Genomic DNA, 16233 nt, shown 5'->3' on the forward strand with positions numbered 1-16233 from the left:
TAATGAAATGGTTCATCTTCTTAGGAGACAAGATCAGAAAAGGTGGGAGATGGGGAGGAGGATGGTAAGGATCTTCCTAAATAGGAAGGAATTCATTGTTAAAACCAAGTTGAGACTTGGAAAATTGATTAAATGACTTTATTTCTCCCTTTAATTTTCAGTTGAACATTAATATGATTTGAATTTGTAACATTTAGATAGTAGCCCATTTTTGGTACTTGTGTCTTTTTTTCCTTTTTAATTATTAATCCTCATTTCCCCCCCTCTTCTGTTATATTTATGATTTTATTTGACTTGAGCTTGCTACTACTACTTCTTTCCTTAAACTGAAAGTATTATACTCTGGGAACCTTTTAGAGATCATATGCTCAAACTGCACCCTCAAGCCTCCTGTGAGCCCCCCGCATTACCTCAGACAGCAGAGGGAGGAAATGCTGGCATTGAGCTGCTACGTGGAGGGGTAGGTCATGTAATGTTATCCCCAGGTGCAATGGAGAGGGGGAGGGGAGCAGCCACCTCTGTGCCACCTGGGCACATATGCCATGTCTTCGCCAACAAAGCTGTAGCATAATCATTCCATGTTTTTCACTGAAGCTTGAGGTTGCCTTCACTTTTAGTACAATATGCCTTTTCCCCTTCCTGATACTAACTAAAGCAAATTCCCATTTATTCACATTTCATACAGCAATAAAACTTCCCCAATTTCTTTGGAGGTTTTTGTAAGAGCTTATGCAGTTTGTATTCTATTAAGAGAGTCTAATAATATTTAATAATTTTCATATTATAATTAAAAATAATGCAATCGTTTTACATATGTTATCTTCATCTTCATAGCATCCATATGAGGTAAATGCTATTATTTCCCCCATTTTACAGATCAGGAAACTGAGACTGAGAGATGTCAAGTGATTTGCTTATTTTTACACAGCTGGTGGTATCTGAGATAGGATTCAAACTTGAATCTTCTTGACTCCAAGTCCAGTACTCCACCCATTTATTCTCCTTAGGTGCCTCAAGTGATAGGTAAATAAATTTATATTAGGAATTAACTTTATTACCAAAATTGAGTTTAAGGTTAATTTAATTGGCCCAATCCACATATTTCCCAAAGTGTTCTATTTTTTACCATTTTAGGATAGTAAAAGGATACCTCATTCATGATGATGACCTTGTAACCCTAGAACCCTAATGTCCTGAATCTCACTATGAAAGAGTAAATTCAGTTTCATTCTTAATATCAATTTTTCTTATCCTTTGAAAACCTGTAATCTGTACCTAGTATAAGTGGCAACTCTCAGCTAAACTGAAACTTGTTATGTAAGAGTGAAAATTTAGGTATTTATATGTATATATTAAAAATATGTGGCCGCCAGGAATCAACAATTTAAGGTTGATTCCGTAATTAAATCAGACCCAAGTCAGCATCGGGTTGAAGAGTTTATTTACAATCAGTAGGTAAAAGTAGGAATAAAGAGAAAAGGAGAGGCTAGAAATAAATGAAGCTGTAAGCCACAAGGTCCAACAGCCAGATAGGCAGAGGTTAGAATTGGCCCAGCTAGGCCAAGGAAGTCAGCCTAACTTACCCACGTGACAATATTGAGTGTAAGCTGTCTGTGGTCTTAGGAGATGCTTCTTCCAGTTCGAGATGGCAACTTCCCCACAGGAAGTTCACTCACTTACTTAAAGAGAACGTGTCTTTCATCACTTCCTGTGGTCCACCTCTAATTCAAATGGACAAATGGCAGTTTCTACATTGATTTGGACTGCCCAAAGGGCAGTCCCTTATTCTTGATTTGTTACTTATTGTCACGTGTGGGTAACTTGTCTCCACTCCCCACTAAGGGAGGTGGGAGTGACATCATTAGCACGCCTGGGTTGAGTAGATTTTTGACTATTAATGGGATCGAGCTAATTCTATTTACACAGTTATGATTTAGTGAACTTAAACAGTTCATTTTTAAATCATTTTGGATTCATGAAAGTTTATTTAAATTTAGGGTCATACTTTGTCTGTTATTTTTATTTTGATCAGATGTAAAATTGTACTTTTTTTTTGCCTCATTTCTTCAAGCATCAATATTTTTACAATGACACCTTTCCCCCCACTATCTTCTTGTATCTTTAGTTAAATTACTAAAAGACATTTATATAAAATGCTAGTTGATAGTTGGTATGTGGCTCTGTGTCTCATGGATTTAAATTAGAGATTATCAGTTCTGCCCACATTGTTAGCATCCTAATTCCATTGATATTTTTTTATTTTTTTTATTTTTATTTTTTTTTTTAAACCCTTAACTTCTGTGTATTGACTTATAGGTGGAAGAGTGGTAAGAGTAGGCAATGGGGGTCAAGTGACTTGCCCAGGGTCACACAGCTGGGAAGTATCTGAGGCCGGATTTGAACCTAGGACCTCCCGTCTGTAGGCCTGACTCTCCATCCACTGAGCTACCCAGCTGCCCCCCCATTGATATTTTAATAACTTATTCCAACATAAACATCCTAAGTGTTTAAAATAGTATATTTTTATATAGTTATATACTGAATGAATTTTAAGATAATATTCTTTTCCAATAATAATAATAAATGATTATGTAGTGTTTATGTAGCACTAGAAGGAACTTATCTTCTTCAAAAAATAAGAAACCACACTATACCAGCCTGTAGATTTTAATTATTGTCCAATTTAATTATTGTCCAATAAAGTATAATTATCCACTGTTACTAGCTTAAGTGATTCAGTTCCATCAAACATCTATTCTATGTATGCTATATGCTGTCAAACATACCAATATACAATGTTCTCTCTTTCACTAGATTTCCTTTTTGATGAATAGGATTTTATTATTTTTTCTTTACTTTGAGTGCTGGAAGAGCCAGGTAACCAACCATTTAATGTGACTATTGTTTAAGTAGGTGATATAGTTGCCTATAGTATAAATTTCAGAAATAGTTTTTTTCATGTTAGAAATTAAACATTACATCAATGATGTTTCTCAAATATAGAATAGTTGTTGGCTGACAAATGAATGTATTTGATCCCTAGCAGTCTTCATGTGAAGTTAATTTAATATTCAATTCTTATTTGTAAAGGTACCTTATTACCTAAACATGAACCACAAATAAGAAAGAATCCTTATTCTTACTGGTAGCATAACTTTTTGTACGCCTGGTACATTATTTTTAAAAGATATTTATAAATTTTGAATGGTTTTTCCTTATAATGCTTGTTTAAATTAAGTGTGTTATTAGCAAGCTATTAATTTTGTGTAATAAGAATTTTTAGGATTTATAATTTTAAAAATTTAAAGTTGTGTCCATGTTAGAAATACTTCTCATGTGTGGCAGATAGAAAAGGATTTCTTAAAAATATGAATCTGGATTTCCCAAGATGTTCTAATGGAAAAAACTTGTCTGAGTTTTAGTAGAGTTTGCAAGTGTTTTTAGTTTCTTATTTTTGAATACTTTAAAATAAACTGAATAAAGGGTTATACATGGGCAAAGTGTAATTGCCTTTTAACTTATCACAGCCTTCGCTGAGCTCTTCTTCCATATGAGAGGCATTTCTAGTATGTCCTTCCTCAACTGAAGATAAAGGGAGAAACTCCCATTCTAGGAAATGGTTTTGGCAATTGTCAATGCATTCTACTCAAAATTCTTTGTCTAGTATGTTATAGGTAGAGAGCTATCAACTACAAATAAACTTTTTTCATTGACTATATCAAAGTACATTTTTTCCCCTTGTCAATGAGGAGAATTACATAGCTATCAGAATATTTCATGTGGTTTAGAAAAATGTGGTCTCCATTCCATGATGCAATTTAATAATAATATCAGTAATTACTATGCTGGAATGAAAAATAGCTGAATATAATTAGTATTAGGTAAAAATTTGGCCTCATTCTGAACCCAGTTTATTAAGGTAGAGAAAACTAGAGAAAATAAGAACCTATAAATATACATAATAAACATAATAAAGTATTCAGCAATACATATCCATTAGAAAATAAAGAAACATATGCCATTATAATTTATCTTAAATACATTTTTTCCTTACAACTACTTGTATCTAAAAGGGTTGGAATATACTTTGGCAAGGATTAAAAACATAACTAGTGGCACATCATATCACTGCATGGAGGCTAGCAATTAGATTGTAGCCAGACAAGATCACAAGGGGGTCTATAAATAAATAAAAGAAAGCCTTAATGTGATTTAAATACCGTGACTGAGTTGTATTCAGTGACAGCCTGGTCACCAAGTACAGTGCGACATTATGCTCTATAGAGATGGATTCCAGCAAAAGACTTCTCCATCAACCATCTGGCCCCTGACTCTCTAAGTCCAGCTCACTGAATGACACATAACCCAGTGGGATGCCCCAAATTTGCTTAAGTGTAAGCACATCATCTTCTCATGACAAAAACCTGAATATGACCCTAATTTTTACTTACATGAAATATTTCCAGAATATGAATAAAAGCAAGATACTATCATGGAAGTATTTTTATATCCATAAGATTAATTGTTCTAGATTTTTAGGAAATCCAGCTGAAGAATTTGATTTTAAGTATCAATTTCAGCTTAAATTGATGAGGCAAAAAGGTCTTACCTTAAAAATTCACTTTTTATATTAAAGAAAAAAAGGGAATCCAAATTTAATGTTTATCACTAGATAATACTAAAAACTCAAGTCTAGGTTTTTCAGCAAATTCTTAAGTCTTGGAATTTTCCTATTCACTTGATCTTAGGGAATCTATGGGAAGAATGCAGCAAGTGAACTTTGCTTTTGGATAATTTGCTTCTCCCCCCCTTTTTTGGTTATCTTCCAGGAATTTTAATCATTCCAACACCTTACAACATTGATCAATTTTCCTAAAACCCTTTGAAAGGTATTATTCTTCAGTTTTTCCTTTTTTCGTGTATAGACTATTTTTCTGTTTCCACAAGGATGTTTATTACTGGATATTTGTATTTATAAGTTAGTAAGCATACCAGAACATGTCTTTAGTTAACCTTTGCCATTATTCAGGGTATAGTTTGTTAGTTGCTGCTAAACAGCTTGCTTAAATTTTTATTTTATACTGTTAAACCTTGTAGGATCTAACTTTTACTGCCTTGGGGGAGCAGATTATTAAATATTTAGTATAACCATTTACATTAGGAATCAAGAAACTAGTTTGTATCTGGGAGTGGGCTATAGCCAGCTATTACTGACTTAGGAGATCTGATTGTTAAAATGTTATCATGACCATTTGCACCTTACAAGTTTGGTAAACTACAAATCAAGATTTGATTTTTTTTGTTTGTTTGTTTGTTTGACTGTCTTAACTTAAAATAATGGAGAGCCTCAAATACTTTTTAGCTGTGTAACCTTGGGCAAGTCACTTCCCCCGAATTGTCCATACCACTTTTCTGCCTTAGTTTTTTAAAAAGGAAGAAAATAATAGATAAAATGTTAATAATAGATAGTAAGCTTAAAAGTGAATTCTATATGCACATATATGTCAGCCACACCCCTGGTTGTAACAAGTTTCCTAAAAGATTTCTAGGAATTCCCTAGCAGTTTTCTAGGAATGCTCATGCATTCATGGTTTTTCTAGCATAAATACTAGAAAAATAGCATGAGGAAGTTGCTTTGGAAAACCAAACTTAAAACTATTGCTCACTAATTGAGCATAAAGAAGCAATAAATGCCTTTGTGCGTAAAATAAGAAAATTTGCAGGAGGATATTTTGTGAAAGAAATAAGAGACATCTGAAAAGCATTCTCTAATACAAAATAGGGACAAGGAATATACTTAACCTTCTAAGACGTAGTGATGAAAAATGAAGATGCTCTGAAGTAGATATTTTGATTAATCTTTTTCTGTCTCATTTTTAAGGTGGAATTAACCCAAATTGTTGCATGACCACCAAGTATCAATTTTGAGAGTTCATGAAATGACTAAAGATTATAAATGAATTACTTTCAGTTTGTATGTTTTAGAAGATCTTGGTTTCAGGTCTGTGAACTTAATCTGGGAAAATTTTTGTAGGTTAAAGTCTTTTGTATGCATTTAGAACAAAGAATATAATCTGTAACAGTATTTGTAGTACTTTGTAAAGGTTAAGGCCTATCATTTGTCTAATTTTAGGTTATGTGACACTATCTAGAGTATATCGCCCAGGAGTATATGAAGGCATCATTATCCAGAAGATGGTGGTCAGCTGGTCTCTCTCCCCCTGGAAGGTCAAACAATAGGAGGTAGATATTCATTATAGCAAGAGGGATTTGGGCGAAGTGTAAGGAACAATATGGTATAATGTGAGCATCATATCCTGTGGTAGTCTCTTCAGAAAAACTCCATGTAATCCTCCCAAACATGTATGGAGCTCCCAGTATTTATAAAGAAACATCGCAAAAGCTGTGGAGACTGAAAGAAGTTCAGAGTGGGCCCTCTGCCCTTTTGGAGCTACAAGCCAAAGAAAAATCACACATGTGTATTGCAGATTAATGTGAAACATACATATGTCTATATTTGTACGTATGTACGTAGAGAGAGAAAATAAATCTAGGTTACAAGACAGGAAAAGAAAACTAAAATAAATTGACAAGATTTTAACTGGTAAGAAGACTCAAGAAATCATTCTACAATGCCAATGGCTTTTGCACTACAACGGATTCTTCTTTGTAAAAATTCTTGCCATTACATAATTTTAAATCATATTTTATTCCCCCTGGAATCTTTTAGCTAGATCATCTTTCTTCTGGAGAAAGTTCTTAAATGTTTGGCATCTGTGCTATATTTTGATCAATGTGTCTGTCTTTCTTAGAGCAGTCTTCTACTTCCAAATGATGAGACAGGACTTTGAGTCTCTGAGAACCCTGGGGCATCAGAGCATTGCCAGTTATAGTCCTCTAAGTGCCGTATTCTTATGAATTAATGACCTTCTTTGGCAAAGCTCAAACTGATGATTCTGATTGTTTTAATAGTAAGGATATACACATTATTTAATGAGTCGATGGCATACTTGTTCCTAAATTTAATTTAGATGACCTGAAAAGACCCATCTTCTCTCATCTTTTCAATTATATGAAAATCTTAACAGTCTTAATACAATAAGAACTTTTTCCAGAGAACTTTGTCACCTGCCATTGACTTCAATCATTAGAAGTGCTATTGTGGAACATTAGAGTTGTTCACTTTGCAGGGCTGGAGTTACAGGATCAATAGACAAAAGATAAAGAAGGCTAAATTTTTTGTATAGTATAATGAAGAATTCCATTACCACTTTAGAGCGGTTGAAAATGGAAATGGCTGTCTTTGAGAGACACCCAGTTTCAAATCTTTCCTCCTGTATTTATTACTTGCATGACCAAGGACTAGTCATTTAACATCTGTGCCTCCAGTTTCCTCATTTGTAAATGCATTTCCAGGGACTATATTATTTAAACAAGGCCTAGACAATCATTTTTCATGGATGTTGTTGAGGGAAAATCATTTTTCAAGTAGGGGTTGGATTAGTTTATTCCTCATTTTCTTTTAAAAAAATTTTTTTTAAAATTTAAAATATTTTCCCATGGTTACATGATTCATGTCCTTTCTCTCTCCCCCAATTCCACCCCTATCCCCACCCCCAACCCCCACCCCCCGTAGCCAATGTGTAATTCCACTGGGTTTTCCATGTATCATTGAATCAGTCTCTGTGTACAATGTTCTCCTGGTTCTGCTCCTTTCACTCTGCATCAATTCCTGGAGATCTTTCCAGTTCACATGGAATTCCTCCAGTTCATTATTCCTTTGAGCACAATAGTATTCCATTACCAACAGATGCGACAATTTGTTCAGCCATTCCCTAATTGAAGGACATTCCCTCATTGCCGCTACAAAGAGTGCAGCTATAAATATTTTTGTACAAGTCTTTTCCCCTATGATCTCTTTGGTGTATGAACCCAGCAGTGGTATGGCTGGTTCAAAGGGCAGACAATCTTTTATAAGCCCTTTGGGCATAGTTCCAAATTGCCATCCAGAATGGTTAGGACAATTCACAACTCCACCAGCAATGCATTAATGTCCCTATTTTGCCACATCCCCTCCAACATTCATGACTTTCTTTTGCTGCCATATTGGCCAGTCTTCTAGGTGCAGGGGTTACCTCAAAATTGTTTTAATTTGAGTTTCTCTAATCAGGACGGATTTAGAACTCTTTTTCATGTGTTTGTTGATTGTTTTGATTTCTCTATCTGAAAATTGTCTACTCATGTCCCTTACCCATTTATCAATTTGGGAATGGCTTGATTTTTTTTTTTTTTTGTTTAATTGATTTAGCTCCTTATATATTTGAGTAACTAGACTTTGTCAGAATTTTTTGTTATATAGATTTTTTTCCCAATTTGTTGCTTTCCTTCTAATTTTGTTTGCATTGGTTTTGTTTGTACAAAACCTTTTTAATTTAATGTAATCAAAATTATTTATTTTACATTTTGTAATTTTTTCTAACCCTTGCTTGGTTTAAAAATATTTCCCAAAGATCTGACAAGTATACTATCTGCCAAAACAAACACAGGAATTATAAATACACAACTACAAAACACTTTCCACACAATTAAAACTAGATTTAAACAATTGGAAAAACATTAATTGCTAGTGGATAGGACGAGCTAACATAATAAAAATGACCATCCTGCCCAAATTATTTTACTTATTTAGTGACATGCCTGTCAAACTACCAAAAAACTTTTTTATTGAACTAGAAAAAAACTATAACAAAGTTCATTTGGAAGAACAAAAGATCGAGAATATCAAGGGAAATTATGAAAAAAAAATGTGAAGGAAGGTGGCCTAGCAGTGCCAGATCTTAAACTGTAGCATATAATACTAGTCATCAAAACAATATGGTACTGGCTAAGTGACAGATGGGGAGGATCAGTGGAATAGACTTACTTGGGTTAAGTGACCTCAGCAGCTGGGAAAATTGGAAAACAGTATGGGAAAGATTGGGTTCTAGATCAACATCTCACACCCTATACCAAGATAAATTCAGGATGTGTGAATGACTTGAATATAAAAAAGGAAACTATAAGTAAATTAGGTGAGCACAGAAAATAGTATACTTGGGAAAGGAAAGATTTTAAAACTCATTTTCTTTTCAATTGTGAGGTTTTTGACCTTTTGATGATAATTCTCAGTACCAAATTATACTTCTTAGCCTCTCTTTCCCACCTTTTCATTCTAGCTATTACTTATATAAACTAAACAACTATTGACTTTTTTTTCCTGGGTGGAGAAAGGGAAAGAAGTAAAGAAGAACTCCTGATTCTAAAAATTTCATATTAGTATCTTGGGCTGTTTGTTAAAGTTTATCTGCAGCTCATTGATTTGTGTGTAGAGAACTAAGTCTCAAAATACAGAGCAACAAGAGAGCTTTTTTTTTCTGCAGGAGCAGACAAACTTGAGTCATTAGAAGACAAAATATTCTTAATATTAGGGTAATTCACAATAACCAGAGAAATGCTACTTGGTATGAGGTAAATTAGGCCATAAGAATTAACTGATGACTATATAGAATTTAGCAAAACATGGAAAAATTTATATAAACTGATATAGAATGGAGGGAGCAAAACTGAAAAAAATGTATGTTACTGAAAGAAAACACATAATATTTATAAATTGATGATTAAATATGGTTATTCTTTGGACAGATAATAGTTATCCCTTTCTCATTGTGGAGTTTAGGGGTGTGGCATTCATGTAATCTGGAAAATCTGGGTAAAAGTTTTCCTCTTCCATCATACCAGAGAACAAATCTAAATTTTTTCTTTTAATTTTATGGAATGTTTCCAGTACCTTATTGTAAATTTCGGGTTAATTACACTTTGACATTTTTCTAAACTTTTGTCTGTGGCATCTATAAAGTTCCCCCCAAATTCCCATTTAATGTCTTATGCTGACTACAAGATATATTGAAATAATAATGGGGAAAGTTGCTATGTAGAAGGGAAAACTGTACAATACTAAGGCAAAATGTTGTATACACTCTCAAGGTCACTTATAGGTGGATATTTTAGCTTAGCTGGTTTTGTTAGAAAAAGAGATTCAGTTCTGGTGTTCAAGGAGTAGAAGAGGGGAAAATAAGAGTAATGTATTTCTAGAAAGGCCTATAAGATATTACAATAAAAACATCAATAATTTCAAATTCATTAGTGACTGGAGAAACACCTTTCTTGAAGAATTCTGCATGGCAGCACACTGCCACCCACTGCTTCACATCATTACTGGCCTTCCTTAATTGAGCTTCTATTCACATTCAGTCCCAATATTTTGTGAGTTGTACAAATCCTCCCCTTAATAAAAAATTATTCCAGTGCGTATTGAGTGACAAGCAACACAATACAATGGAAAAACTTCTAGACTTGGAATCAGAGACACCAAATTTCAAATGTTTCCTTCTGTATTTATTACTACATGGCCAAGAACAAGTCATTTAACCTTTTTGCTTTGTTTCCTCATTGTAAAATGGGGAATGACTTTGGAACTTGCTTCACAGTCCTTCTATATCTATCAAATGAACTGATGTTTGCAAAATACATTGTGAGTCTTTGAAAAGTTCTATAAATGATTGCTATGATATTCAATCCCAAGAAGTTATATTCTGTAAAAAGGGCTTAAATGGTAGAGGCTGCACTGATGACAGAACTCTAATCCATGGGAAAGGGCTCTAGCTATCTGAGAGTTCTTTTCATAAATGGACAGATAGCTTTTAAGTCTTTTTATTTGGGTATCTTTAGAAGTCACAGCATCATTTCTTCAGTGCTAGCAAAGCCCATCAAAACTTAGAGGAAAGCAATAGATTCTGAGAACAGTCCACTGAGAGATAAGAGATGCTGCTGCCATGTTCTAGAACATGTGTTATGGAAGAACTTTTATTTGTTGTTCCATTCAAAGCACTTTTATAAACGAGGCCAGCCCTAAAAAGTAGTTAAAATTCAGAACCTTCTGGTTTAATCTCATGGTTGGTACTTGTATATATACTTGTATATATACCTATATCTCCTGATATAGTTATCAGAAACTCATATAGGCAGATGGTCAGGGGGGAAGTCAACTGAAATGAAGTTTTAGGCCATTTCCTTGTTTTTCTTGTCTTTCTACAGATAATGTTTGTAAGGCCAAGGAACATCAGGATCCAGTTCTCAAAAAGTATATATGTGTGAAATCCAAAGGGGTAAGTGAAAAGAGTGAGAGAAAACACAACCTTTTGGGTTTATTACAATAAACCTAATTATCCTGCCTTAGTCCCCACTAGATCATCCTATGTAAGAGGGAGATTTTAGGTATTTTATAGATATATATTTAAAGTGTGGCTGCTAGGAATCAACAATTCAGATTGATTCTGTAATTAAGTTAGACCCAAGTCAGGACTGGGTTTAAGGTAGTTTACAGTTAGGAGGGTAAAAGGTAGGGAAATAGAGTGAAGGAGAGTCTAGTCCAGGCCTCTGAGAGAAGGTTAAAAGGCTAAATAAATGAGGCTACACAAGCCACAAGGCCCAGCAATCAGGTAGGCTAGAGCCTACTTAAAGGTAGAGTTTGGAAACGCCAAGGTAGGCCTAAGGAAGTCAGCCTAACTTAACCCACGTGATCACTCAGAGTGGAAGCTGCCTGAGGTCTCCTCAGAGGTCCTTCAGCGCCAAGTTCAAAGCGGGAACTCCCCCAACAGGAAGTAACCAACATACTTAAAGAGAAAGTGTCTTTCGTCACTTCCTGTGGGTTCACCTCTCATTCAAGTGGACAAATGGCAGTCTCTATACTCATTTGGACTGCCCAAAGGGCAGTCCCTAGTTCTTGATTTGTTACTTATTGTCACAGTGTGGGTAACTCATCTCCCCTCCCCACTAAGGGAGGTGGGAATGACACCATCTCTATGCCTAGGGTAAGTAGAGTTTGACTATGAATGGGTTAGAGCATTATATTTACACACTACCATAATCTCCACCAGAGACATAGTTATCATGCCCTGATATATAGTAGCTTGCTGTCATTGTCAGCAAAGTGGACTTGTTTCCTTGAATAGGACACCCATATTCTTGATACTTTATACTTCCCTGAAGTTGGAATAGTCTTAGAATTTCTATTGACAACATTAGTGCAGAAACTTATTGAGAGAAATGCCAATAAAGCTGCAGACCCCTCAACAATAATAATTGGCCTGTTTTGTGCTTGGTAGTACTTTAAAGGTAGCTATTGGTTATAAATAGTGTTAAATACAATAATATTCCTGGTAAGATGATCATCAAATCATCAGGTTAGGTTCTTTTTTGTCTCCATTCTAATCCATGCTGGTGCACAAAGAAAATATATAAGATTTCTGAACTTAGGGATGCTATTAAATCTCTCCCAATCACATCTCACTTTTGTTAAGTCTAATGCTGCCCTCTCTGGTCTCAACTGGCACAAACTGTCACCAACGACCTTCTTCTGGCTCTTTTTGTCCCATCCCATCCCCATCCTTACACCTCCCACTAATGAAAACTGTCCAGGGAAGAGGAACTTTAAAATAGGGTAACTATTGAGTACTTGTGTGGTTCATGTTCCCTTAAGACTTATAAAAGATGTTAGATTTAATTCATAGCTGGGTTAAGGAGTCAGATGAGTTGAAAGGGACCAGATTTAATGTCTGGAAGCAGCATTTATGACTAACTTCTTGTCAAGCTTTCTAAAAGGGATAGTATCTCCTACCATGGATTTTATTATAATTACTTCCCCTTAATCCTCAATACATTTAAAATGGCCACTAGATGGCATTACCTGGAAAATGAAAGAAAAGCCATTTTGATTCATATAACTCTTCTAGAAGCTTTGTACTTTCATCTTGGTGTAAATATTCCTTTTTAATTATCCAGGCTCCATTAGATCAGAGATAGTACTGGAAAGGGCAGGGAAGACAGACAAAGTCTGTCTGCCTCTCCCCCTATTTATTTTTAGAAATAAATTTAGCAGTTTTAGGTTTTGAATGTTCTGCAGTTATTGTTTCAGCAAAAGAGGGAACAATAGCTAATGTAAGAGCAAAAGAAAAATGAATTCAAAGTGGGGAAACTAGGCACGGAAAAATTCCTTAGTGCTAAAATTCTTAAAGTTTCATTTCTGAAAGAAAAGAAATGAAGTCCAAGATAGATAAAAATAGAAGCAAACAGTTTCTCAGAATATGAAACCATTGAGAGAGAGAGAGAGAGAGAGAGAGAGAGAGAGAGAGAGAGAGAGAGAGAGAGCGCGCAATCTTGACCTCAGACTCTGCATCATTTTCAGTTCAAGCCTGATACAATGGCAAGCCCTGCACAAAGGTAAAGATTATAGTCAGCTCTTAATTATCTACAGTGTATACCCTTGGGCTGCATAATCCAAAGCATCTGATAATTTAAGTCTTTTATATTGTCAAATCAGTTACAAATGATTTCTGTAGTAGTCTTTCAACTTTAGGTAGAACCTTTTAAAGCTAATCACTGTAGCTTCTCATAGAAGGTGAGATTCAAACTTCAAATTTTAGAGAGACATTTATCCACCTCAAAGCTGATGTTTTACATCCACCTGAAAGCAAAGTTAACACTTTGTTCACACATTTTCAGTGATGATTCTGATATTCAAAATATCATAAGGCTGATTGTGGTAGCTCTCTTGCTAACAAGACCCTTAGGCAAAATCTTCTTGAACTATCTGCTAAAAAACAACTCAATTGCAGTGTTGCTTTGAGCAAAATGTGGTTCATAATTTATGATAAAGAAAAAAAACTTAGAATAGTAGAATTTTGGAGATGGAACAAGACTTCCAGAGTCTAGACCAATAACTAAATACACAAAGCACGATTCCTACTTATATCTCCAATATCAACAAATTAATCATCTGGCACCTAGTTCATAGATAAACTCAATTTCTCCCTTCCTTGCCTCTGCTCCCATTTCAAAAACCTCTATTTGTTAGAAAGGTTTCCTTCTAGTGATTCTACATCCTGTAACTTTTGTGCCAAATAGAATGTATCTAAGCCATCTTTTTCATGGTAATTCTACAAGTATTTGAAGAATTCACCCCTTCCTAAATCTTCCCTTCTTCAGGTTAGTCACCACCAATTCATTCAGATCTCCCCCTAGAATGGTTCTTCGCTCCCTCACCATCTTGGTCATCCTCTTCTAAGCTACACTGCATGTGATGCCCAGAGCTAGATCAAGTTTCCAGATTTAGTCTGATCCATATAGAATGCAATACAATTACTTTAATGTTTTAGGATGCTATTTTTCTATTAATACACCATAAGATAACATCATAATTTTTCCTTCCACATTACACTCATGACAAACAATCCATTAAAGCTCCAAGAGGTGTGTGTTTAGGATGGACTTCTTTCCTCCCTTCCCACATACTGCCATTGTAAAGATGATACTTTTTAACCCAGATATAGGATATTACATTAATCCTGGTTATGTTTTGTCTTTGCTTCAGCTCATCAGGATCTTTTTGGACTCCAGTTCTGTCATCCATTTCCTCAACTTCATGTCATTTACAAATTTGACAAACGTGCCATCTTTGCTTTCTTGAGTCATTGATAAATGTGCCTCTCCAGAGTTAAGGACAGAACTTTATGACCCTCTACTAGATATCCCTCCGCAGTGAAAGTGATCCATTCATCAGTCATTTTATCAATTCTGAAATCACATAACTTCTATCCTCATCCAAATCAGATTTCCTTTTTCTCACTCAGCATTTCATGAGAGACTTTGGCCAAGGACCACAGAAAGCAGAAACAATAGTACAGTATATATTGGTATACTCAGGAGCACTCTTTGTGTGGTAAGAAAGAACTAGAAACAGAATACGTGTTTATTGAATAAGAAATGGCTGAAAAAAATTGGAAAATTTTTGAAAGATCAATGTAATTGAATGTTATAGAGTGTGAAATGATGCATAGGAAGAATTCAAAGAAACAGGAAGATGTATTTGAAATTGGTGGAAAATGAAGAGAACCAGGAGAACAAATATATATGACTGCAGAAATACAGTAAGTTTAAAAAATATATATATATAAATAGATCCTTAAAAGGAAGTTGAACTCCAGTAGTGGAAAAAAAGGAAGGTTCTAGAGATGAGATAATGAAATACATTTCCCTCAGGGAACAGATATGTTGATCTGTCAGGACAGAATGTTACATACATTTTTAGCACAATGTCTATGTCAATATATTTGTTTAATTCTTTCTGTATGTCACAGGATATGATTTAGTTTGAAGGGCTTTATGGGAAATTGTAATATAAAGACAAAAGGCATCAATAAAATGTATTTTTACAAAAACATAATGAGAGATTTTGTCATGTGTACTAATCTAGTGACCCTGTCTAGAAAGGACATAAGATTATTATGCCATCATTTGTTCTTAATGAGTGATGCATCAGAGTGTAATAATAATTGTTTAAATTCTCACAAATCTCTTTAATAATCCTATCTAAAACTTTACCACCCCCAAAAATTGAGCTTGATGATCTATAATTTGAAGTATCAACATCCTCTTTTAAAAATATTGATATTTGCCTACCTGCAGTGAGTTCTCTAATACTTCTCCAATGGCACACAATACCTTTAGGGAGGGAAGGAGGGAGGGAGGGAGAAAGAACACTAATAAATTCCCTTATCAGTTCACTAGAACCATTCCTTTTTGCTTTCTTGAATCAGTTGGATTTTGGGTTCCTTCTTGTGAACATCATAGCAGTAATTATTACATTTATATATTGGATTGCCTTTCACTATCTAATGAGCACTCATTTTGTTTCTAGTTTTTTATTAATATTAGGAATCTTGCCTTGACTCTGGTTTTAATCTTTGAACCCCTTAGGGTTTATACATGCAGTAAAAGGATTTTGGGAGTCAAAAAAAAAAACCAATGACATCACACTTTTGCATAATTCCAAATGAATATACCAAATAATTGGATCAATTTATAGCTCTTCCAACAGTGTATTGGTATTCTTTTCTTCCCACAGCTCCTCCAGGATTGATTATTCTTATTTTGCTTTTCTTGGTTAGCTTTTTTTTTTTTTAAATTCAGTAAACATTAGTCACCTACTAAGTACAGATAGTAATAGACTCCAAAAGATACTAAAAAGATCTTTAGAATTTCTTTTTCAATGATAAAAAAGGATCTTTAAATATAAGTGGAAGAAATGTGTCATCATAATTATAGAAATAGCTTAAATTCTATTGTGCACTAAGCCTT

At 34.5% G+C, this 16233-nt stretch overlaps 1 long non-coding RNA gene across 1 annotated transcript; it reads left to right on the forward strand.

The window, feature by feature from the left end:
* Positions 1-294: 294 nt before the first annotated feature.
* On the forward strand, positions 295-15282 carry LOC123245063. The gene is made up of 4 exons (XR_006506099.1): positions 295-460; positions 6134-6243; positions 11134-11204; positions 14468-15282. It is a non-coding gene; the product is annotated as an uncharacterized LOC123245063 (long non-coding RNA).
* Positions 15283-16233: the final 951 nt, after the last annotated feature.

This window comes from Gracilinanus agilis, chromosome 4 (genome assembly GCF_016433145.1).
Source record: "Gracilinanus agilis isolate LMUSP501 chromosome 4, AgileGrace, whole genome shotgun sequence".
Classification (NCBI taxonomy): Eukaryota; Metazoa; Chordata; class Mammalia; order Didelphimorphia; family Didelphidae; genus Gracilinanus; species Gracilinanus agilis.